At 38.1% G+C, this 26,586-nt stretch overlaps 1 protein-coding gene and 1 pseudogene across 1 annotated transcript in view; one reads left to right on the top strand and one right to left on the bottom strand.

The window, feature by feature from the left end:
* TEX15 (testis expressed 15, meiosis and synapsis associated) overlaps nt 1–26,254 on the bottom strand; it is an 86,911-nt gene extending 60,657 nt beyond the window's left edge. The window contains exons 1-2 of the mRNA XM_025993560.2: nt 26,027–26,254; nt 12,173–12,248 (exon numbers count right to left, since the gene is read on the bottom strand). The gene's annotated coding sequence lies outside the window, so the exon portion shown is untranslated. The remainder of the gene's footprint in view (nt 1–12,172; nt 12,249–26,026) is intronic.
* LOC112916266 (histone deacetylase complex subunit SAP18 pseudogene) lies at nt 7,689–8,146 on the top strand (annotated as a pseudogene).
* Nucleotides 26,255–26,586: the final 332 nt, after the last annotated feature.

The raw sequence follows: 26,586 nt of genomic DNA, 5'->3' as shown, positions 1-26,586 counted from the left end.
ACTTACTGCCATCCACTGCTTCTATTAAGAAATTGCCTCCAATCTAACTGCTACTCATTTTTGGGCAAATCTTTTTTCTCTGACAGCTTTTGAAGATCTCTTTGTCTCTGGTGTTCTTCATTTTCATTATAACATTCTAGTATAAGCATATCATGGACTTCTTGTATTTAATTTTTGGTATCTTTGACATTTATGTGAAATTCTTGGCAATGTTATCTTTGTACTGTTGTGGTATTGCTCCATTTCCTTACAACTTTTAGTTACCTATGCTCAAATTTCTACCTTTATTCTTCATGCTTCTTAACTCCTAATTCATATATTTCATTGCTTTTTCCTAGGTTGCATTCTCAATAAACTTGATTTAAAATCACAGTTGAGGGCGGCACAGGTGGCTCAGTGGTTTAGGGCTGCCTTTGGCGCAGGGCCTGATCCTGGAGACCTGCGATTGAGTTCCGCATTGGGCTCCCTGCATGGAGCCTGCTTCTCCCTCTGCCTATGTCTCTGCCTCTCTCTCTCTCTCTGTGTGTGTGTGTGTATCATGAATAAATAAATAAAGTCTTTAAAAAAATAAAATCACTAGTTGATTTAACATACACACATACTAAAAAAGGAGTGATATAATATCTGGGTTGTCTGCTTTAAAATTATCCAGTTTATAATTGCTAAAGCTTGAAAATGGTATCTGGGATTCATTATAGTATTCTGTTTTCATATATGTTAGAATTTTCCAGAATAAAAATAGAAGTATAAGAGTGTTCAGCTAAGTGTGCATAAATTATCTTTAAAAGAAAAAGATAATATTAATTGCCTATGAAGAAAGGAATAATAAGGGATTTAGAAATAGGGTGGAGAGTGATTTATTAGTTTATATCTTTATTACCTTAATTTTTATCTTCATAATTTATAAACTCTTAAAAACAAAAATAATCTCACTATTGTAACAAAAAAACATAAAATACCTAAGCATAAGCATAAGAAATGGTCTGGGCTAATAGGAATACTTCTAAAAAACTGAGGGTCATAAAAAATTTGCTGAAAGGGGGAACAGGCATACTCTATTTTTGAGGAATACTTACTACTGTGGATATGCAAAATCTTCCTATATTAAGTCCGTAAAGTTGATTCAATCTTGAAGTTGACAAAAATAATACTAAAGGTTATAAGATGGGCCGCCCGGGTGGCTCAGCAGTTGACTGCCTGCCTTCGGCCCAGGGCATGATCCTGGAGACCTGGGATCAAATCCCATATTGGGCTCCTCGCATGGAGCCTGCTTCTCTCTCTGCCTGTGTCTCTGACTCTCTCTTTCTGTGTCTTTCATGAATAAATAAATAAAATCTTTTAAAAAAATAAAGGTTATAAGAAAAAGAAACATAAGGCAATTCTGAGAAAGCAACTGAAGGAAGAAAATTGGCACTATTAAATATTATAATTTATTTAATAATTACAGCAATTTTAATTAACTGGGTTATACTATCATTCAATTAAATTCATGTTTTATTTAATAAGAAAGAGGATAGTAAGTAATAGGCAACTGAAAACTTTGGTTATTGAGACAAAAATAAACAACAGAACACCATAGTCAGAAAAAAGGGCAAAAAATCCCCAGGATTTTGAAGATGTTAGTATTGGTATTTCAAATCAGTGGGGAATCAGGATGCATTGGTGGCTCAGTGGCCGAGCATCTGCCTTCAGCATAGGGCATGATCCTGGCCTGGGGATTGAGTCCCGCATCGGGTTCCCTGTGAGGAACCTGCATCTCCATCTGTCTGTGTCTCTGCCTCTCTGTGTCTCTCATGAATAAATAAAATCTTAAAAAAAAAAAAAAAAACCAGTGAGGAATCCATCATATTTAAACAGTAACTAGCCATATGGAAAACAAAAACACAAAAGTTAAAACTACAACGAAGTGTATCTTTTCCATACCCCTTAGAGGATAAAATATTAAAGTCTGACAATATTAAATGCTGAAAAAGGTGCAGAGCAACCAGAACTCTCATACACTTCTGGTGATTGTGTAAACTGGCACAGTCACTTTAGAAAAAACAATCAGCTATTATCTTTTAAGGTTGAAGATGTGCATTATCTTCTGACTAGCAACTCCATTCTCTAGGCATCAACACTCAAGCAACAATTCACAAAGTGTGATCTGAAAACTTCTGAGGGTCCCCACAAGAGCATTTCAAGGTGTCAGCAACTACGTATCTGTGAGGTCTTATTTCTTTATATTCTTCAATCAAAACAACAGAAATCGCAAAAGACTAAATGCAGAAGCAAGTATGAGAATTCACCTGACTTCTATTAAGCCTGATTTGCAATAATGAAAAACAACAGCACTTTTCTGTGGGAAGTAGTTATTTTTTACTAAAATATTATTTATATTAATACGTGATGGATGTGTTATTATTTTTAAATGAAAAAATTTCTGTATTTTAACTTGATACAGTAAATATCAATAGATGTAACCCTCATCAACAAAAGTTCTTTAGGTCTTAAGTTTGAAGGGTAATGAAAGGGATCCTGTATAAAGAATATATTAGTTTTGTCCTGGCAAAGAGCTTCAAAAAACCTCGGAATTTCCTGAAGGAGTGACTTTGTTTTGCTAAAAGGTGACTCATGGTGGGATCCTACATAGCTTCAAAATGAGGGTTGGTCACCAGAAAGAGACGTTTGTGATTAGAGAGTTCGGACTTTTCAGTTGTTCTATCGGGGAAAAGGGCTGGAGAATGAGTTTAGCCACATGTCCAATGATTTAATCAATTGTGCCTCCTTAATGGAACCCCAATAAACACCAAACACTAAAGCTCAATAGAGCTTATTGCTTGATAAACACACTGATGTGCTGGAAGGGGTGATGCTTCTGGACTTCTTGAAGAGAGGTCATTGAAGCTCTGTGTTCAGGAACCTCCAAGACTTTATTCTATGTATGTCCTTTGTCATAAAACTGTAGTTTTAAGTGCAGTGCTTTCCAGAGTTCTGTGTGAATTATTGAAGCTGAGGGGTCCATGGGAACCCTTGAATATGTAACCAGTTGGCCATAGGTGTGGATGGCTTGGGGAACCCACTTGCAACTAGCATCTGAAGTAAGGGAAGTTCTGTGGAAGACTCAGGTCTTGTGGAGTCTGCCACTCAGTCCAGGTGTGAGAGCTTTTGTGGTTGTGTGTGTTTAGAGGGGGTAAGGCAGAAAAAAAGAGGGGGAGAGAGGGAGAAAGAGAGAAGGGGAGGAGGGACAGAAAGAGAGAGAGAATCCCAAGCAGGCTCCACGCCTAGTGCAGAGCCCAACATGGGGCATGATCTCACAACCCTGAGATCATGACCTGAGCTGAAAACAAGAGTCAGATGCTTAACCAACTGAGCCACCCAGGCATCAGTGGTTAGTGTTTGAACTGGACTGCATTACACTACAGTTAAGGTGGAAACAGCAAATTTTAAAACCCAAATCTCTGAGAACTATTACCCCAGAGATGCTCTCATTCATGTATACCTAAGGCAAATAGAAGAGTGTTCAAAGCAGCACTGTTACTGAGTAACTGAAATGTCCACTGCTGACCACCAGAGTGGATAAACTATAATATATAATACGTCAGGAAATATAACACAAGTGAAAATGAACTACAGCTATATGAAATAATGTCAAAACACATTGGAAAGATTAAAGTATGATGCCATTTATATAAAGAAAGTAAAACTGAATAATTTAGAAAAGAAATTGGGGAACTTTGATGGCACAGTCAATTAAGCATCTGACTCTTGGTTTTTGGCTCAGGTTGTGATCTCAGGGTTGTGGGATTGAGTCCCATGTTGGGCTCCATGCTCAGTATGGAGTCTGCTTAAGATGCTCTGTCCCTCTCCCTTTACCTTTCCCTGTGTACTCTCTGTAAAGTAAATAAATAAATCTTAAAAAAAAAGAAAAGAAGAAATAGGATAGCAAGCAAGTCATCAGCTTGGTGTATAGCAACCTTGGTTAGTTTCAACAAAAATTTTTCAATTCTATACCAGATGAACAACTAAGTGAAGCTAGAAAAAAAATACATACAGAAGAAGGATTTAGACAAATTTGTGCTTAACAGATCTACAGAAATATTCTCCTCCTCCTTATCACTAATTCATGGGGTTTAATTATATACCCATGATTGATGACTGATATAATTATCATATCATTTCCAGAAAACAATTTTTTCAAATTTCAATGTTGTTTAATTAGGACATTTATTAAAATTAATAAGAAGTTGAGGGACACCTGGGTGGCTCAGTGGTTAAGCATCCGGCTTTGGCTCAGGTCATGATCCTGGAGTCCTGGGATCGAGTCCCACATCAGGCTCCCTTCATGGAGCCTGCTTCTCCCTCTGCCTATGTCTCTGCCTCTCTCTCTTTGTGTCTCTCATGAATAAATAAAATAAAATCTTTTTAAAAAAAAAAAAGAAGTTGAAATAAATAAAAAATTTAAAAATCAACTGAATTTTGATGTACTCTATTATCTCCCCCACCAAAGATTACAATTAAGTTGATAGGTCTTGTATCAAATGGCAATCTACAACAGAAAAAATACAAATGTGTTAAACAACTGAATAGCAGCTAAATGCTGTCAAAAACAAAGAAAATGTGACCACCAAAAATTTACTATTTTCCAATAATTCCAATACTTTCCATTTACCATTCCATACTATAACTATTACACTTTATAAATTTCTTAAAGTATCATACTGGCACTCATCCTGAACTAATATCCAGCCTATTATGACAAAACAGGTCTAATGTTTCAGGGGGAACTTGTACAACCAGAATTATATTAAAATTTGGCTTTAAATAATTTATTTGAGTTTAACATTTTTTATCAATCTGAATTCCTAACTTTATTAAGGAAGTAACCATAAATTTAAAAATAATAAAAAAAAATAAAAATAAAAATAGTATTAATTAGATTCTGTTCATCCTAACTGGAAACATCTCAATGTTTTAAAATTAATTGATCTCATGATATGTAGAGATGGTGAGATCAAATCTCTAATCAGACCACTGCTAATAGATTATGTCAACAAAGGATACTTTGACCAAATATTGTTTCTTTGATAGTTTTGGCTATAATCACCACTGAATATGGAATTAGTATAAATAGAGACAGGAATTGTGCAACCAGAATGCAGTGTTCTTACTGGTAAGACTAAAGTTTCATAACTCAGGTAACACCAGGAAAAAGAGGGCTAGGGTAGAAAGTTATAGAAGCTTTAGCTCTTTTACCCTGCCTGGCTCACATAATATTGGTACATGGGTAAGAGAAAGTCTTTTAAAGGTAGGCAAGGTCTAAGATACATGTATATATTTAACATACACCCTTTCTTAGAAAGCTACTGGAAGTTGTGCTTTGGGGGAAAAAAAAGACTGAATCTAAAATGGGATTAAAAAAATGAATGGATACAACATAGGGCAGTAACCCTAGGATGAATGAGAGTAACACACCATTTCTAGGAAATCATCAGTCTAGACTGAAGCAGGGAAATGGAAGACTCAAAAAAAAAAATTCACCATACACTCGAAACTAATATAACATTATATATCAACTACAATTTGAAAAAAAAAGAATTCTCTAGATTAAAAAAAAAGGAACTTATATATCTTAGCACTCAAAAAACCATTACTGACAAGTACCAGCACATTTGCAGAAAAAAAAATTAGATTTACAGAAAAACAGGCTACAAAAGCATTTATTAGTTCTAAGGAAAAAATTATAGACAGCCAAAGATTTATCTATTTGAGAAACAGAAACAGAGAGAATGCACATGCGTGAGCAGAAGGTGCAGAGGGAGAGGGGAGGAGAATCTCAAGCAGATTGCACTGAGTGCGGAGCCTGACGCAGGGCTCCTTCTCATGACTCCAAGAACATGACCTTAACCAAAACCAAGAGTTGGACACTTAACCGATGGCACCACCCAGGTACTCCTCATGGAAATAATTTTGAATGTGTTCCCTCTACTCCATTATTTATAAGGTTTTGAAGATTTTGATAAAGATTGTCATTAATTCTGTTTTTAAATGTTTGGTAGAATTCACCAATGAAAACATGTGGTCTTGGGCTTTTCTGTGCTGGGAGATTATCAACTTTCATTCTTGTTATTGGTCTAAGACTTCCTATTTCTTGGATTCATGGGTCAGTAATGGTAATCTGTGTGTTTTTAGGAATTAACTATTTTTCCCCCTAAGTTATTTGTTAGTATATAATTTTTTTTTCAGTTTTTAATTTTTTTAGTACTCTCTACACCCAATGTGGAGCTCAAATTCACAACCTTGGGACGCCTTGGTGGCTCGGTGGGTAAGCATCTGCCTTGACTCAGGGCATGATCCTGGAGTCCCGGAATTGAGTCTCACATCGGGATCCCTGCATGGAGCCTGTTTCTCCCTCTGCCTATGTCTCTGCCTCTCTGTCTCTGTGTCTCTCATAAATAAATAAAATCTTAAAAAAATATTCACAACCTTGAGATCAAGAGTCATACGCTCTTCTGACTAAACCAGCCAGGTGCCCCAGTATATAACGTTTATAGTAATCTGTTATTATAGTATATACTTCTGTGATTACCTGTTGTATTGTTTTCTCTTCCATTTCTCATTGGTTTTTGAGTCTTCTCTTTTTTTCAGATTTTATTTTTAAGTAATCTCTATACCCAGTGTAGGGCTCAACCTTACAACCTCAAAATCAAGAATCATATGTTCTATGGACTGAGTCAGCCAGGCACTCTTCTTTGTCTTAGTTAATATAGTTAAAGTATTGTCAATTTTATTTTATTTTATTTTATTTTATTTTATTTTATTTTATTTTTTAATCATTATAGAACAGATCAGTATCTTTTTTTTTTTTTAAGATTTTATTTATTTATTCGTGAGAGACACACAGAGAGAGAGAGAGAGGCAGAGACACAGGCAGAGGGAGAAACAGGCTCCATACAGGGAGCCCGACATGGGACTCGATCCTGGGACTCCAGGATCAGGCCCTGGGCTGAAGGCGGCCCTGGGCTGAAGGTGGCCCTGGGCTGAAGGTGGCCCTAAACCGCTGAGCCACCCGGGCTGCCTAATTTTATTTATTTATTTTTTAAAAAACTGCTCATCACGTTCACTGTTATGTTATTGTTTACCTGGGTCTCTATTTTATTTATTTCTGACTTTCCTTTGTTATTTCTTTCCTCTACTAAATTACAGCTAAGTTTCTTCTTTCCCTAGTTCCTATCTTTTAAATAGTGCCAACATAAATGGTTACATATTTGTAGTGAAATAAGATCCCGAGAACGTAATATAAAATTTCAAGTTGGGTATGAATGTATAGTACAATCATTCATGACACTCTTTAGCAATAGTGGGCATTTCAGGGGAAAGGAAATCTAAAACCTTAGGAAAATTATTAATGAAGTAAGAGACCAGGAGGAAATTTAGCTTCGATCATGATACAAAGTATGGCAAAAGAAGCTGGAAAAAAAAAAACTAACAACGATGGTTAAAGATAAAGAGATTATAATGAAGCTAAAAAAGCACAACAGGAAAGATGGAATGGGAGACACATCAAGAAAAGAGATCATAGTCAAAAAAGTAAAGAGGGGTGCCAAGTCAGTTGAGCATCTGACTCTCGATCTCAGCTCAGGTCTTGATCTTGCAAGCTCTGCGCTGCCTACTTAAGAAAAAAAAAAAAAAAAAAACAAGGGAGGAGGAAGATGGCAGTGGAGTTGCGTGTTTCCCAGGAGGAAATTAAGAAGGAGCCGGAGAAACCAATCAGGAAAAAACGTGCCTGCTACTGCTGCATATTTTCACCACCAATACTGGCTGCTACCACGGAATGGACGAGTTTTCCCGTGGAAACATGCCGTCCAGCGAGTTGTAGATCTACACTTGGATGGATGCAACATTGAAAGAACTGACTAGTTTAGTAAAAGTCTACCCAGAAGCTAGAAAGAAGGGCACACAGTTCAATTTTGCAATTGTTTTTACAGATCCTAAAAGGCCTGCCTATTGAGTAAAGGAAATTGGCAGCACCATGTCTGGGAGGAAGGAGACTGATGACTCCATGACCCTGCAGTCACAGAAGTTCCAAATAGGAGACTGCCTGGACATAGCAATCACAACTCCAAATTGGGCACCACCTCCTTCAGGGTGCATGAGACCATATTAAGTTTTATTTACTATGTCCTGAATTACTATTTTTCAATCAGTTATGTAAAATAAGTTCTTTTTCCTTCCCTCAAAAAAAGAGGGTTAAAGTGTCTGCAACACTAGCACAGTGGCTAGTATTGGTTTCTGGTAATGAAGAGTTTCCAAGTGGAAATGAAGCATTACACTGAGGAAACCAAGAGCAGAAAGGTCCAGGCCCATGGATAGGAATCGGGTGGTGACAGAAAATTGGAAGGAGAAATTTCTTCTGGATGCCATAATAAACAAATAGAACACTTAGAGAGAAAATATGAGTAGAATACTGGAGGAATTTTCAAAGCTCTCCAATTGGTGAGGCTGAACTAACATAAAAGAGCAAGGTCATAATCAAAAGGATTATGATCTGGGACGCCTGGGTGGCTCAGTAGTTAAGCATCTGCCTTTGGCTCAGGGCGTGATCTTGGTGTCCTGGGATCAAGTCCCACATCAGGCTCCTTGCATGGAGCCTGCTTCTCCCTCTTCCTATGTCTCTGCCTCTCTCTCAGTGTCTCCAGTGAATAAGAAAATAAAATCTTTAAAAAAAAAAGGATTGTGATCTATAGCATGAGAAGAAAAAAAACTCATACAAAAAAAAACCATATAGCATAATGATTCAAAGGTTAACACCTAAGTTTACACAAATAGATTTTCAATAAAGTCTTAAATTAGAGAGGGGTGACTGAAGAGGTAAAAAAAATATGTTGTTTTTCATGGACTAGAAGCTTGTAACCCCTTGAAGGAGCAGAGAATGCCCCTAAGCTGCTATCAGTAAAATCTAGTAATTTTTTTGTTTCACTTACAGAATGTTACTGATTTTTGTCTATCAATTTGGGCAGCAGCATCTGGTTGAGTGTCAGATCATTTCTTCTTACTGATTTCAGATTCAGTATCCAGTTGGCCATTATTACATGACACACATCCCATTAGATACATTTATAAGTTATCCAAAGGTTTACATGTCAAAATTTCGTGAACACATGCATTTATTTTTTATTATTTTATTTTCTGGGAGAGAGAGAAAGGCACAAGTTGGGATGGGAGGGGGGAGAGGGAGAGAGAGAATCCCCATGGAGCCTGATGTAGGACTCAAAATCCCACAACTGCAAGATCTGACCAAAACCATGACCTGAGCCAAAACCAAGAGTTGGATGCCCAACTAAGCCACCCAGGCACCCCTACACTTCATGAACACATACATTTAAGAAAGCACAATTTCATCACAGTAGTGACTCTGCAAGTTCTATCCTTGTCAAGTTCTTGAGGTTTGGTTTAGTAGGAGAGAGGGATGCCAGAACAATGATAATCATAAGTTGTTGACTTTTTTTTAACTGTCTCTTAGGACACCTAGCTGCCTCAGTGGGTAGAACATGTGGCTTTTGATCTTGAGGTTTTGAATTTGAGCCCATGTTGGGTGTAGAGATTGCTTAAATAAGTAAGTTAAAAAAGGGACGACTGGGTGGCTCAGTGGTTGAGCGTCTGCCTTCGGCTCAGTTAGTGATCCTGGAATCCTGGGATAGAGTCCCATGTTGGGCTCCCTGCATGGAGCCTGCTTCTCCCCCTGCCTGTGTCTCTGCCTGTCTCTCTCTCTCATGAATGAATAAATAAAATACTTAAAAAAAAAGTAAGTTAAAAAAAAAAAACCTGCTCAGTCTTATACACAAAAGGTAGAAATTATTTAATAAAAAATGTTTCTAGGGCAGCCCCGGTAGCGCAGCGGTTTAGCGCCCCCTGCAGCCCAGGGTGTGATCCTGGAGTCCCTGGATCGAGTCCCACATCAGGCTCCCTGCATGGAGCCTGCTTCTCCCTCTCCCTGTGTCTCTGCCTCTCTCTCTCTCTCTCTCTGTGTGTCTCAAATAAATAAATAAAAAAAATTAAAAAAAAATGTTTCTAGATCATCTCCATCTTCTTCTATAAAATTAGTGGAAAATTTAACAAAGGAAGCTCAAGAAGTTTTATTTTATTTTAAATTTTATTTATGATGGACATTAGGACTATCTTATTTCATTTCCGATCATCTTGTTTATTCTGTCACTGCCAAATCTCAGAATCTTTTAGAAAGAGCACCATGTGGAGATTATCAAATGCTTTTGGAAAAGATGAGCCATCTGTTGAGTCCTACTTCCCTGGAGGCCATTACTGTGAATCAGAGACAAGGGCTTATAATAACTACATAGTAATTCCAGTAGCTACCTGGACCCACTTACAGAAAACAAGGAAGATTAAAAAAAAAAAAAAAAAGCCAACATAACTCCCAAGAGAACAGTTCTACTCTGTCAATAGGTTTCTTAGGTTTAAAAGATTTAGACAAGTAGAATCTGTGTGCTTCTGAAAATCAGTGCCCATGTCAACCACTTCTCTAGAAAGGTGTGCTATATGAAAAGAAAATTCATATATTAGAATGTACTATTTATCTAACTTCCTAGAAATTTATTTTAAAAAACTATATTTAAAAAAAACTATATTAATTTGAACTACTAGGGAAAAATAAAATCTTACTACCTAAGGCTGAATGTAATAAATACATTATGAAATGTTAAATAAAAATCTACGAATTATCAAATAAAAATTAAGAGCTCTCAGATTTGTTTTGAAGATGTTGCTAAGATTGAACAAGCAATTTTTTCCCCAAATGCAAAAAGTCTGGAACTGATCACATTGCCAGAAAAATATCTTGAATCCTCAGGCCCAGTTACAAGTAGCTGAGGCTAACCTGGCTATATAGCGTTCACTGTGACTTAACAATCCAACTTCTCATTTTCTTTTCAAATTGTCTTTACAAAATTAGCTTGAAAAAGAATGTTTTTGAAGTATTTATGATACAGTAAAGAAAGGGCTCTGTTCAAGAAGTCTGCAGACATGGGTTTCTTGTCCTGATTCTGCTGCTCACTAAATGTCTACTCTTAATCTTTACTTTTCTCATCTGTTTCAGTAACACTTAAATCTGTATTGTAAACTATAAAATGTTTTGCTTCCTCCTTTACCTATATCTCTTTCTACCACTTTCAGGCTTTGTTTTCATTTTCTCTGTGGTTCCACATATAGGCATATGCAAGAAACTGTACAGCATATGTAAGTCCATGTCATAAAAATCTAACAGCTTCATAAGTTAGAGCCTTGATAACTCTCCTAACTTTTAAACTACTTAGACAACTTATTTCCTTAGAGTACTTCTGTCTCTGACTATGGCACTTTTATTTTTTAAATGTCAACAGTTGGTCCAATTTCCATCCTCTGATATGTTTTGTTTTTAGAATCAACCAAATATCATTTAAAACCCATCTGATTAATATGTGGGTGACCAAATTTGACAATGCTACTTTTGATTAAAAATGAAGCAAGGAAAGAAATATGGCTACAAAATAACTAAGTTTCGTATTCTTTTTAAGTAGTGGTTCAAAGGCAGTTCCAAATCTCGAATAACATAAATGCTCTAAGCAATATCTGCATATTGGTCTGACTTTCCAATTTAGTTAATAAAAAATTGAATACTTATGGTAAGTTAAGGTCAATTTTGTTTGGGCCAATGTTCTCCCCTGGACTATAATTTACCCATTTTTCAATCTTAAGCTCCAATCACAAATCCTCATAAAATAAATACCCAATAAATATTTACTGTAAAGGACACTTTAAAAGCATTCCTCCAAAATGTGAAAGACTACACATATTCCTCATGTATCTTTTTTTTTAGAGATTTTATTTGTTTGACAGAGAGAGGGAGGAGAGAGAGAGAGAGAGAGACCACAAGCAAGGGGAGTGGCAGGCAGAGAGAGAGGCAGCCCCCTGCCAAGCAGAGTGCCCAATGCGGGGCTTGATCCCAGGGCTCCAGGATCAGGACCTGAGCCAAAGGCAGATGCTTAACTGAGACATAGGCATCCCCCTCATGTATCTTTTTTATTGCCAAATTATTTACAAGTCAACTGTAAAGCAGATTACTGACAGTGAGTTGAAAAAAAATCAATACAGCATTATAAGTAACAGCAATAGCAAAACCATTATTTGAAATACTTACCACTCCTCAATGGAATCTACCATCATACAGTTATGATCAGGATTCAGTCCATACATGAAAAATGACAAAGGAATACCTACAAAAAAGAAAAAGGAAGACTTGAAGAGAATTATGGTCAGAAGCTCCCTCCAGAACAAGCACTTTATTGTCCATTCCATTTTTTTCCTCCTGATTTCCGCTTTCTTTTTAGTCCTCTTTCATTTGTGAGGAGGAAGGGGTCTGTTTTCCACATGTCTCAGTGCCTTCTCTATAACATCCTTGCATTCTTTTCTCCTCTCTCATTCCTCTTTCTGATTGTCTTTCTCCTCTCTTCAGTACATTCTCATCTGCTATTCAGAGTCAGGTCACCACTTTTACATTGTCATCCAGTACACAAAATGACATTGTGACACAGCAGACAAGCTTGTTCTTGGATTTTTACATATAGCAAAAGACACTGAACACTAACACTGACAGTTTTATACCAAAATTTTAATTAAGTCATTATAACAGTTGTGGTACATGCTATGCACCATCTAGGTACTTTATATACAGTATCTCATTTAATCTGCACTGATTGGTAGCAGTATTTCCATTTTTTCAGATGAGAACAGAGAGATTCCCAAAGTTTAAGAAACTTGCTAAGGTTATCCAATTGCCTAGTTGGTTTTCAACTCCCCCTAGGCTTGATGTCTGGGTTCTAAACCACTAAACTATCCAACCATTTCTTAAGTTTCTTTTGGAGACATTTAAGCTGTAACTGTATGCAACATGAAAACACAAACAATTATATAATTAGCTGAATCTTAATGATCTGTTATAATTAGCTTCACATTTATGTGTTGATTTCAGGATAACAGACTTTTGGCTTGATTTCAGGATAATACTACTGGTTATGTAATATCTATATGATACTATGTCCTTTTTTAAAAAAAATTTTTATTTATTCATGAGAGGCAGAGTCATAGGCAGAAGAAGCAGGCTTCCCAAACCTGCTTTCCTGTGGGAAGCCTGATGCAGGACTCAATTCCAAGACCCCAGGATCACAAGCTGAGCCGAAGTCACATGCTTACCACTGAGCCACCCAGGTGGCTATATGATACTATTCCATACATTAAAATGCTGCACATCTTGGGGTGCCTGGGTGGCTCCGCTGGTTTAAGCACATGCCCTTGGCTTAGGTCATGATCTCTGGGTTCTGGATGGAGCCCCGAGACAGACTTAATATGTGGGTGACCAAATTTGACAATGCTACTTTTGATTAAAAATGGGAAAAATAAAATCTTACTGATCAGTGGGGAATCTGCTTCTTCCACTCCCTCTGCCCCACCCTACTCATGCTAGCTCTCTCAAATAAAATCTTTTTAAAAAATTTAATGCTACACATTCTTTAAGAAAACTATTTTTGGGGTTACCAAGTGGCTCAGTTGGTTAAGCATTTGCCTTCAGCTCAAGTCATAATCTCAGGGTCCTGGGATTGAGACCCACATTGGGCTCCCTACTCAGCAGGGAGTCTCCCTCTCCCTCTGCCTGCTACTACTCCCCTTGCTTGTGCTCTCTCTGTCAAATAAATAAAACCTTAAAAAGAATTTTTTTAAAAGTATCTTTTTATTAGTGAAACATCCAGCAAAACTTTGGACTCCAAATTCTAGAGTTCTTCTTTTCTCCAAGTTAAGCATTCAAAAAAATAAAAAAAGATATTATTTTTTTAAAGATTTTACTTATTTGAGAGAGAGAAAGAGCGAGCACAAGTGGGGAAGAGGAAGAGGCAAAGGGAGAAGGAGAAGCAGACTTCCACTGAGCAGCAGTCCAACTCGGGCTCAATCCCAGGACCCCAAGGTCATGACCTGACAAAAGGCAGACACTTAACCAACAGAGCCACCCAAGTGCCCTGAAAAAGGTATTTAAAATAGACACTGTAGATTTACTTTTGAAAAGATCACTACTACTCATTTTAAAACTGTATAAAAACAAAAGAATATGTTACCCTTTACAGATTATTTTGCCTATGTTTAAGTTAAGTATTTTAATGAAGTGTCACTGCCAAAGAGATCCAGAGAAATAAAAGTAGAGGATATAAAGAAACTGTAAGGAGTAAATATAACCAAGGTAATAAAGACAAGAGACTGACATATAAAAATAAAATACCAAATAATTTGGAAACTAAAAATTCTGAGAATTTAATAGCGATGGTCTGTCATTCATAAATTTCCATGATGAGAGCTGGCATTCACATAAGAATATCAATAAAGGTATGAAATATTTAATAAAATTATATGGATATATAAACATTTGGAAATTGATTTCCATGTCTACTATAATTGTAGTAAGTTAAAGGATACTTTTTTTTAAGTCAGTACATTAATAATAATCTGAAGCAAATATAAATTACCACAACTGGAGTGTATACAAAACAAGTATGCATGAAGATGTAGAAGTTACCAATACTCCTAATTTGTTAACAAAAGTTGTTCAGGAAAGGATAGTAACATAAGAATACCTGCACAGAACTGTTCCAGACTTTCTAAAATAGCAAACAAGCAAACCCCTGAAAATAGGGAGAAATATTGGCTATGGGGACACTGAAATTACAGAGCAACACCAACTACAGATTTAACAAAGAAGGTACTGATTTGGTAAGCCTTTCCGTAAGTTGATGAGAGATATTTTATTAAGGGCGAAAAAAAACAACAAACTGTCTTCTAAGACTTTTCTCTACTAGAACGTATCCAGTACAGTAACCTCTGAATTAAATCTGCAGAGGGATATATGTGTTTATATTGGTATGGTTGAAAATATTCAACTAAAGTTTCTATTAAATATGAGAATTCTATATTCACAGGTAGATTTCAAATTTCCTTCTTCAGAACCACTCATTTAGCAAGAAAAAAGGCTTATAAAAGAGTTGGGGGGAACCTCATTTTCACCTCATTTTAAACTGTTTTAGGAGATGCTAACAATGTAAGAACTCAAGTGACAAGGAGTCAAGCCTACAAAACTTTAGTTGTGAGGAAAAAATCCACAAGAAATGTCAACTTTCCCGTTCTTTAGGCACTTGTATTTTTCCAATAATATTGGAAAATTAGGTAAGCTTGTTATGAATTTGTCAAATTAACATTTATGAAGTGGAGCACAGGATGCCAGAATGATGAGCTAAGGTTCAACAACAGACCACAAGAGGAATTTTTTAGAGGTCCTGGAAGAAGTCCCTGACATGCCGCATGGGGAGATCAAGGCAGAGTGCAAACAGAGAGGCAGGACCTGGGCACACACCTTTATTAGGGTCTGTGGGTGAAGCATGTTGGGGTTCCTAGGCTACGCTGCATTGGTCAATATAAACCAAAAGAGCAGGGTTTTGCTAAGCTACACAGGGGTCTTATTAAAAGCGCTTAAGGGAAAGGCAATGGGAGGCAGGAGACTGCTGATCAGAAGGGCTGTTGGGGAAGTCATTTCATAAAGTTTCATTTGCTTTTGAGTCTGAGGGCTAGTATCTAGGGTGCGCATTTGCATGAGGGGGCTAGTGTCAGTTTAAGGTCACCAAAGGCTGCCTGGCCAAACAAAATGATTGCTGAGGCAGCAATACTGTGGAGTAGCTTAGCTAAACTCAAAAAACTTGAGGTGAAAGAGAAGCAGAGAAATGATCTGTGTGGCACGCTTTAGGAAGAATCTATCCCTTTCAAATTCAATTATTTAGGTCGCTGAGTTTTGAATCATTTAAAAAATTTTTTTAAAGATTTTATTTATCCATTCATGAGAGACACAGAGAGAGAGGCAGAGACATAGGCAGAGGGAGAAGCAGGCTCCCTGTGGGGAACTGGATGCGGGACTCCATCCCAGGGCCCTGGGATCATGCCCTAAGCTGAAGGCAGACGCTAACCACTGAGCAACCCAGGCATCCCTTGAATTGGTTTTGTTTTTTTTTGAATATTTTATTTATTTATTCATGAGAAACACACAGAGAGAGGCAGAGACATAGGCAGAGGGAGAAGCAGGCTCCATGCAAGGAGCCCGATGTGGGACTCGATCCAGGGACTCCAGGATCATGCCCTGGCCAAAGGCAGGCGCTAAACTGCTGAGCCACCCAGGCGTCCCTTGAATTGCTTTTTAAAGAAGCTTGAAAAAGTCTTGTGTTAAGAAGATTTTCACAGAAACCTCTAAAAAGTAGTATTCAGTAAGATTGTTATCCAATTATATTATACTTTCCAATTATAGATCACTGGCTACACAAGCACCAGGAACATTCATATTCAGGAAATTACCTATTATTTTTGGTCTCAGTGAATCAAGGGCAGTGGTTCTCAAACTGTGGTCCCTAGACCAGCAGCATCCATTATCACCTGGGAACTTACTGGCTATGCAAATCTTCCGGCCCAATCCTAGATTTACTGAATCCAAAACTCTAGGAATTAGGCCCAGCAAACTGTGATCTGACAGGTTCTCCAGGTGATTCTGATGTAAGCTAGGTTTGAGATCTACTGGTAGATAATTCTGAGGAAAGCATCCTATCAGCTACATAAGAACTGTTTCTTTTTTCCTTTGTTTTTCATTTTTAGTATTAGCAATCTTTTCAACTAGTGTCACTATTAGGGGAAAGAAATGTTCTTAACTGGAAAACTCATTTTCAACGTTGCTCCTGCAAAGGAAGAATCTAAAAGAAATGAAAAAAAAGAATGCCTCTTGTAGGGTGGGAAGGGAAGCAGGCAAACCATTCATCTAACAAAGTAATCACCAAACAGCTACCTTGTTCCAGGGTACTCAGCAAGGAGGAAAGACAAGAAAGAGAACTCCGGAAACTACCAACAATTTTAATTTGGATACCATTCAAAATAATTAACACAATATAATTAATAACATAATTGCCTATTCCTGGCAATACCAAATAAGTGATAAGTAATAATTGTATTTACACTGAAGCAATGGACTAGCAAAGCAAAAAAAAAAAAAAAAAAAAAAAAAAAGGTCCATCCATGATATCTAAGGCTAGTGGGTCTCAAATGTTAACATCTATCAGAATCACCTGGAGGGCTCATTAAACATAGATTAGTGGGTACCACCTCCAGAATTTCTAATTCAGTCTGTCTGAGCTGAGGCCCAAGATTTTTTTTTTTTTCTAATAAATTCCCAGGTAATGCTGATGGCCAGGGACCACACTTTGATAACCACCAATCTAGATGATCAGGCATCATAAAATTTGGGCACTCCAGGAAAGAAAGGCCTAAGAATTACTAGTTCATTTCTCAAGACCTTTTCATGTATATTTACTGCTGAGAGTCTCTTGTCATGATGGCAGAGAGAATAGGGAAGGGGGGATGGATTATCTTTTAAACTATGTGATTTAACTATTTTATCACAACCTATCTTCAGGTGTCTATGATGCCTCAACCAACTTCCAATATGAAAGGTTTCCTAAACTAGAAGCAAAAGCTAGTACTCCAACATTTCCATGATTTTGTTGTGATTCAGAACGTCTAAATTTTGTTTTAATTGTCCTATACTATATAAATGAATTTCTCTAAAAATTTGGGGAAGTCTGTCCCTTCAGGCCCAAGGAGGATCCCGTATCTATTTAATTATACATGGTCAAATGAGAGTAAAGTTAAAAGTAATTTATATGCTTTAAAGACTATCCCAAGAGTCTAGGCTATGGGAAAGAGTACTTCTAGTCCAGCTGCTTATCATCAGGGGAATAATTAAAGTTAAGGGGCCCCCAAGGGTTAGGACTCCCCTGGCTTCTTTCCCTTTGGAGTCTAGGAGCGTTGGTAAAAATAGATCAGGTTCCACAAAGGGGCCAGGGTCATCCCAGCCACAGAAAAGGTGAGAAAACAGCTCAACTCTTTATTAACTCAATCCTCTACTCCTAGTTCTTCCTTCAACCTTCTCAAATGCCCAAGTTCTGACTGGCTTAAGCAAAACAGAACTACTCCACCAAGAAGTAAACTAGCAAAGGATAATTTGCTATTGCACAACATGGAAAAAAATCTGGGATTACCTATCCCTCTCCCATGTATCAATCTGTTTTATAATTTATAATAGGCGAACATAATGAGAGATTGTTACTACTTAGTGAGCCCAATTATTAAATACAAAGAATGCCTTCCTCTAAATTAATATATTGAAAACTAGTGAAAAGCAGATGAAATAGCAAGAAAGTTACCACCTTGCCAGCCTAAAGCCACTTCTTTCCTCCCTATGCAGATATAAACAGAGAAATGATTGCCTGAAAATCAGATGTATTGACAGAAGGGTGTAAAATATGGTGCTACCAGGCTGTGAAAGATGAATAGATCAATCAATTGAACTCCAAACTGAGTGCATTCTCTGTGTAGCAGAAGAAAATCACATACAAAAGGAGTTAGGGAATTGTTGTAAAGGCACAGGAATAAGATTAGTAGCTAATCTATTGCCATTATGAGATTTTTAAAAAGACGTTAGGGAAATACAAAGAACTAATCAGATGATTAAAGATAATGACACATAATTTTCAAGGGAATTAAACACATGAAACTCTTGGAAGAGAAAGAATAATAAAGAGCTTCTTATTTAATCTTTGTAGAAAATATATCAGTTTTCTCCAACAACAAAGTCATCTCTAAAATTGGTCTTATTTAAAAACCCACAAAATTCATTCTTATTAATGTATACAGGTAATATATGAAGCACTATTTGATAAATTTCTAACTAGGTCTGACCAACACTAAATCAATTTTTCCTTTTGCCCTGGATGGTTTTCTAATTAAAAACCAACAGTATTCCTCAGATTGCCCCTTTAATGTCAATGAATGGTGCACTGAATCATTCTTGCTATTCAAGGTGTTCTTTTCATTTTAAAATATTAAGTTATCTATGTTGCTTCAAAAAATTCAATAGCAGCTTCCTTTCTACACATATTGTATGGAAAATGTAGCCACCAATCATTAGTTACAAATTCCAACCTGCTGAACCTAAAAGAAATGCATGGCTGAGGCCAGAGGTAAAAGAAATTTTTTTTTTTAAGATAACTATTTAGGGCAGCCCCAGTGGCACAGCGGTTTAGCGCCACCTGCAGCCTGGGGCGTGATCCTGGAGACCCTGGATCGAGTCCCACATCGGGCTCCCTGCATGGAACCTGCTTCTCCCTCTGCCTGTGTCTCTGCCTCTCTCCCTCTCTCTCTCATGAATAAATAAATAAAATCTTAAAAAAACAAAGATAACTATTTAATATTGGATCATGTATATCTATAATGGAGTCATACCCAGAAAATAGTAATATGCAATTATAATTCCTTAATTAATTTATCTAATTATATCCTTTTAATAAAAGTCAGGATGTTCATTTAAAAATTAATCTTTTTCGGGCAGCCTGGGTGACTCAGCAGTTTGGCGCCACCTTCAGCCCAGGGTGTGATCCTGGAGACCTAGGATCGAGTCCCATGTTGGGCTCCCCGCATGGAGCCTGCTTCTCCCTCTGCCTGTGTCTCTGCCTCTCTCTCTCTCTCTATGTCTCTTGTCAATAAATAAATAAAATCTTTAAAAATAATAAAAATCTTTTTCTATATTTAAGTTAAACATGACAAGATAACAACTAGCAATAATAATATGCATCCTTACTAATACTCCTATCAAGAATGGACTTTAATATAATTTGTCTATTCCTAACATTATATTCATTTTAAGATTCTACCTGACTGTAGCAACAAGCAGGTTTCTCAAAAGTTCTGTAGAAGCATTTTAATAATGCAAGGTCTAAGGGGCACCTGGGTGGTTCAGTGGGTTAAGCATCCAACTCTTGAATTCTGTTCAGGTCATCATCTCAGGGTCCTAAGATTAAGGCCTACATCAAGCTCTGCCTTGGGCTCCTCACTGGATATGGAACCTGCTTAAGAATCTCTCTCTCCCTCCACCGCCACCCCCTTTCCTCTCTCTTTTTCTCTCTCTCCCTTTCTTAAGGATACTGAAATAAACCTGGTGGGGGTTATACCAAGTAGACAGACTGTAGACTTCAAAGAAAAGTGTAGGCAAAACTTGAGTATTATCGAGTCTCCACAACCAAACTAACTAGAACATGGGTTATAGCATCCTAGGCAGAGAAATGAACTTAGATAGTTTTTCTTGGCATTTCTTATGCTAGTCTTCCATTAGACTAAAAATGTAAGTCCTGCTTTTAGATAGTCCATAAATACAAGGTGAACAAAATGGAACAATTTGCCATTAGCTTTTTTTCAGGCTTAGAAAATTTGCACCGAATAATCTTTCTTTTTTTGTTTTAATTTTATTTATTCATGAGAGACACAGAGAGAAAGAGGCAAACACAGGCAGAGAGAGAAGCAGGGTCCATACAGTGAGCCCAATGCGGGACTCAATTCCCAGACCCCAGGATCACGCCCTGGACTGAAGGCAGACGCTTAACCACTGAGCCACCCAAGCATCCCGCAAATAACTTTTGTTAAAAAAATTGAGCGTAAGGGGGTGCCTGGGTGGCTCAGTCAGTTAAGTGCCTGCCTTTTGCTCAGGTCATGATCTCAGGGTCCTGGGATGGAGACCTGAGTTGGACTCCCTGCTCAGCGGGGAGTCTGCTTCTTCCTCTCCCTATGCCCCTCCCTCTGCTTTGTCCTTTCTCTCTCAAATAAAATCTTTATGAAAAAAAAAATTTAACATAAGTAGTTCAGATAAATTGTTTTTAAAAGAAAATTACTTGACTCATTTGTGCCATAAATCAGAGAAATATATTTTTGGTGGCAGTTTGGTAAAGCCAGATCACCTAGTTCCAAATCCTGCTCTGCCCCTTATTAATAACTGTGCAACTTTGGACCAGTTACCTAATCTCTCTGTGCTTCAGTTCTTTATATATTAAAAATAAAAAATTAACAAATACTCAAGTTGTTAATTCAGTTCAATATTCTTTTGCTGTATGATTAATTATGTGCAGTACATTCAATGCTAACTTATAGAACAAAGTGCTATTGAGTGTTGGCTATTATTATTAGCACATGTTTAATTACATAAAGAGATGTAATTTTTAAATTCTTATAGTTTAATGTTAATCATCTAATATCCATTTTTCCCAACAGCCATTTTATTGACATGTGAAGCCCTATTCTTTTTGAGCTTTAAGAGAGCAAAACATATGAAGTGTATGTATTTGTATGGGCTAAATACCTCAGATCGGCAGGCACATAATAAACTTGAAAAACTACAATGCTAGATTGAAATGGGCTTGAAAGACACCTGCAAATACAAAACCATTGGGTTTTTGAAAGAGAAAGATGGATTTGTGGAACTTTTTTTTTTTTTTTTAAGATTTTCTTTATTTATTTGTGAGAGCCACAGAGAGAGAGGCAAAGACAGAAGCAGGCTCTCTGTGGAGACCCTGATGTGGGACCCGATCCCAGAACCCTAGGATCACAGCCTGAGCCAAAGGCAGATGCTCAACCACTGAGCCACCCAGGTGCTCCAGAACTTTTCTTTAAAATTTGTCCTTCTGCTATTTCCTGAAGTTGCTTCGTATTCTTTGTCTAAATAGGTCATTGTATACAATATACGCTACAGAAAATGAAGGATATATAAACCTAGAAAGTGTGCTGGGTAGGGTGGATCATCTGGAGAAGGACGATGCTGTGTGGTTTCGCTCACATGCGGAAATTAGGAGATAGAACAAGGGGTTCAATGGAAGAAAGTGGCAGATCAAGAGGCAGATTCTTGGCTGTGGAGAAGAAACTGATGGTGGGAGGGAGTGGGTGATAGGGATTGCTATGATGGGCACCCGGTATTGTGTGAAGGTATTGAATCACTATGTTGTTCACCTGAATCTGGTGTTGCACTGTGTCAGCTAATTGGAATTTGAATTTGGATAGAAACTTAAAAAAAGTATAAGCCCAAGGTCAAAGGGCTTATGGACTTCCCTGACCACTATTATAATATGTAATTCTAACAGAGAATTTGTTGATTTTAGAAAAGCTTTGTCCTTTTTGGATTTGTTCTTTTATATTAATGGCACAAAATTATGGCAAAGCTTTCATCTACTTATATCAGAAAGTATTTGCTCATATCTTCCTTTACATATAATAATTCATTTTTTGCTCATAGTTTCTGTTAAGACCCTGTCATTAAAACTCTTACATAACTTGAAATGTCTCTCTAAAAGCTTTACTTATGAGCCACACAGTAGAGAACATGGGCCTATCAAAAAAAAAAAAAAAAAAAAAAGGTCACTATAAGGTTCAGTAACTGTGGACCTTTGTGGAAAGTAGCAAAGGATTAGTAGTCAAAAGCTTAAGTCTGACTCCTAGTTTTGCTAGTATCTAGCTATCTTGGTTTATAACATTGGTAACGTGTTCCTATAAAACAACCTCAAGCTTATTACTGCTAAATTTGTTTTGGGGGAGAAGGGCTCACACCTTCTCGAGTCTGATAAAGCTGTATGTTTTCCTCAGCAAAAATCAACACAATCCACACATTTTTTGCAAACAATCAGGGGCTTCAAATAATCACTAAAGTCCACATATCCCAAGTTAAGAACTTTTAGACAAGAGTATTACAATGGTCCTGTTGATTTAATATAAAAAATGCCATTTACTCATTCCCCTTCTCTTTCTTCCTCTTTCTCTCACACATGCACTTTGCAGTTTTGCTGTTCCACCTATAAACATACCAGTGCTAACAAACTTATGCTTATAAAAGGGAAAAAGAAATTAAGTTTTACCTTCATTGGCAGAAAGTACTCCCCCCTTGAGGTGTGTGTGCAGGTTTCAGAATTGTATCCTGACAAACTAGATACAACAGTGGTTTTCCCTATTGCAATATTGTCCTTCAAATCCTCCAGTTGAGTTATAGTAGGCTAAAAAACTTGTCTGAAAAACTTAAAAATCAAAATAAATCTAGGGTCTAATAAGTACCACCAAGGAATCCAATATGAAGATTACATTCTGATAAGGATTTAATTGTTCACATATATCCACAGCCACACTAGTGAAAGCAGTAGCTGCAGCTCTGCCAAAGACTCAGCTGTTGTAATTAAAGACAGACTCTCAGGAGCAACTATCATTAGTTTCAAAGACCAGTAATTACAAAGGCTGTGCATTATGTGGATTATACATTCCAAGGATATAGAGTTGCTACCAGACTTCAGGGACTATCTTAATAGGCAAAATTGCTCATTAAAGCAATCATCAAATTTATTCTATATAGGAGTTTAAAATTTTCTGAAATTTGCTCAGCTTACTATGAAACCTTACTTCACTTTGTAAAATAGAGCTATTACTGAAAAGTTATTTCTGACAATCTAACCCTACACCTAGATTAACTTCATAAAACCGCAAGTATGACAAAGAAAAAAAAATCAGCCTAGATTATCACTTATAAACAGACACAAAAATTAATGAATAAAACACTGGTATTCTTGGGACTCCTGGGTGGTTGAACGTCTGCCTTTGCTCAGGGTGTGATCCTGGAGACCCGGGATCGAGTCCCATGTCGGGCTCCCTGCATGGAGCCTGCTTCTCTCTCTGCCTGTGTCTCTGCCTCTCTCTCTCTCTCTCTCCCATGAATAAATAAATAAAATCTTTTTAAAAAAATAAATAAATAATAAAATCTTTTAAAAAACCCAAAACACTGGTATTCTGGAAATATTTGTTAAACAAAAAGTTCCTTTTTGATGAATCAAAACAAGTAACAAATATGATTTTTAAAAAGGCAGTGTTAAAGGAAAACTAATCCCAATAATGCAACACATTTAAGGCTTGCAGTTAATCAGATTCCATCACATCTAACAAAATAACTTGTAGGCACTTCTAATCCCCTAAATCCTTCATGAAAGCAAAGGCATTTAGAAATAAATGACAGAAGAAACAGGAACACAGGAAGCAGACCAAAGTAACACATTTACCAAAAAACATAGCTGCCAATTTTCTAAAATTAATCTTCAGGCATAATGAAAAGGGTGATTGTTTTCTCTAATTTAAAATTTGGGGGAGCCTGGATGGCTCAGTCCGTTGAGCGTCTGTCTGCCTTCAGGTCTCGTCCAGGGACTGAGCCCTGCGTAGGGCTCTCTGCTTAGCGGAGAGTCTGCTTCTCCCTCTCTCTCCCTTTCTCTCTCTCAAATAAATAAATAAAATCTTAAAAAAAAATTCTGCAATCCAAGTACAGTATATTGTCCTTTGGTATAATAAAAAATAACTTTACAATTTAAAAATGCCCAAATATAGTAGTTGGTGTACTGAGAGAAAAAGTGATCCTCAAGTCACTTGCAATTGAGCAAAGCACCATCATGATATATTTTATTAATAAAAGTAGCATAATTACATTTTACTGGTTGTATAAAACATTAACAAAATTTAAATATAAGTGACATAACATTTTACTAGTTTCAGGTGTACAGTGGTAATTTCATATGTATGTACTGTAAAATAAAACACTTTTAATGTATTAATCTATAAAATATGGCTGAAATACATGTTAAAATTATCACTAGCCACTAGAATTAAAATTTCAGAAAATGTAAATAAAACTTATGCTATTTTCCCTACTGGTTAACTATTAACCTCTAAAGCTAATTCCATTTTACCCTAGTTCTATGAATTCTTCATACAATTTTTTTGTTTTAAGTAATCTCTACACCCAAGTAGGGCTCAAATTCATGACCTGAGATCAAGAGTTAGATGGTCTTCCAACTGAGCCAGTCAAGGGCCCCAAATGCCTCAATAAAATCTTAAAAAAGAATATGTGCATGGCTATTCAAGACATTTAGGTATTGTCTCCAAACTTTTGACATCTTTGTGATTAAGTTCAGATTTTAAAATATCTGGGCAATAAGATAAAGACAGTTTTGATGTGTGTGTGTTTAAATTAGAAGCTTTTAAGAAAATGAGCAATGACAGAACATTGAAAATACCTATAAATAATCATTTCACTCCTCCAGGTGCCTTGGCCTCTAACATTAAAATGTACCCTCCTTTCCACTGAACGATATTTTGAATGAAGCCTAAAACCTCTTTAGATTCTCTAATGAACAAAATTAACCATTTTCTAAATGTGAATTCAATGACCCTTTTCTTAAAGCTTGTACCACTTCTCTCTACACAGAGTTAACACATAATTGTCAAAAAGCAAATTCAAAAACTTAAATAAACGAATTATATAATCTTGTCACTTCCACTGTATACTTCCAAAGAGTCCCACATTTCTGCTGTCACCCAAAAGGCAAACAATGCACTTATGGTGTTGGGGTGCTTTACATTGCACTTGGAGCCCACAGTTTTTAAAACTGGAGGGGAACTGTGTTCTTTTAAAGCCTTGGGGTTACCAATAACCCTGGACCTTTTCACTTTCTGTAACTTCATTACTAAACAGTGTCTCCCACATCGCCACCAGGGCGGGGATGCACCTCAAGCTGAGCATTCCAAGTATATCCGACCCTAGAGTGGAAATGATGGAAACTGGGCAGCCCTGGGGCGCTCAGCGGTTTAGCGCTGCCTCCAGCCCGGGGTATGATCCTGGAGTACTGGGACTGAACTCCTCGTTGGGCTCCCTGCATGGAGCCTGCTTCTCCCTCTGCCTGTGTCTCTGCCGCCCTATCTCTCTCTCTCTCTCATGAATAAATAAACAAAATTTTGAAGGAAAAAAAAATGATGGAAACTGCCTCAGAAGAGATGAGTTAGGAACGGGCTTCAGTAGTGGCTCATACTAAACTACCTGACGGTCAGGAGACTTTCTCTACACCCACAGCCCTGTGGGACACGAAAGGTTTCAGTACGTTCAAACAGGTGAACCAAGACGTCAAGAACTCAAGGCGAAGCAGTCTCGCAAAACCTCCACTCAGCCCTGTTTACAACGGCCGAGGCGCCACGGACACGCGGCGGCCGCCTCCCCGGGCGCGTCGGAGGATGCTCTCCTCGGGCTCACCTGCACGCCCGCCTCCCGAGCCGCCCTCGCCTACCCGAGCGCCCCCACGTCCACCGGCTGCTGCAGCGAGACAGCGGGCGGCCGGCACCGGCGGGCATCTTCTGAGTGCGGGCTCGCGCGGGGGGTCCGGGGGCCCGGGCGGCTCAGCGCCTCTCTCGGCGGCGCGAGAGCAGCAGGCACCCGGGCGGCGTTCCTCGCCTCCGCGAGGCAGTGCGTGGGGCCCGAGTCGCGGCCCGAGTGGGCGGCGCCCCGGCGAGGCCCCGCCCCCCCCCAGCGAGCCCGCCCCCGGCGGGGGAGGGAGGGCGCGCGCGGCCTGGAGCCAGGGCTGAAGGAACGCTGGAGGCGCCAGGCTCCGCGCCGGGGCTCACAGGACTCGCGCTGCTCCCTGCGACCTTCCGGCAGCTGAGCCTCCCGGAAGCCGGGTTCTCAGCCACGTCCAGGCTGTAGGGTCCCCTCCAACCCCGTGCATCTTCCCCACATGCCCACAGAGGCGTCGGGCGACCTCAATGGCGCTCTGCACGGCAGCACACGGGGCGCGAGCGTGGGAAGTGGCTCATCTG

The sequence above is a fragment of the Vulpes vulpes genome, chromosome 7 (assembly GCF_048418805.1).
Source record: "Vulpes vulpes isolate BD-2025 chromosome 7, VulVul3, whole genome shotgun sequence".
NCBI classification, from domain to species: Eukaryota; Metazoa; Chordata; class Mammalia; order Carnivora; family Canidae; genus Vulpes; species Vulpes vulpes.
The sequence above is the reverse complement of the archived record's forward strand: the minus strand, read 5'-3'. Positions and strand labels throughout refer to the sequence as shown.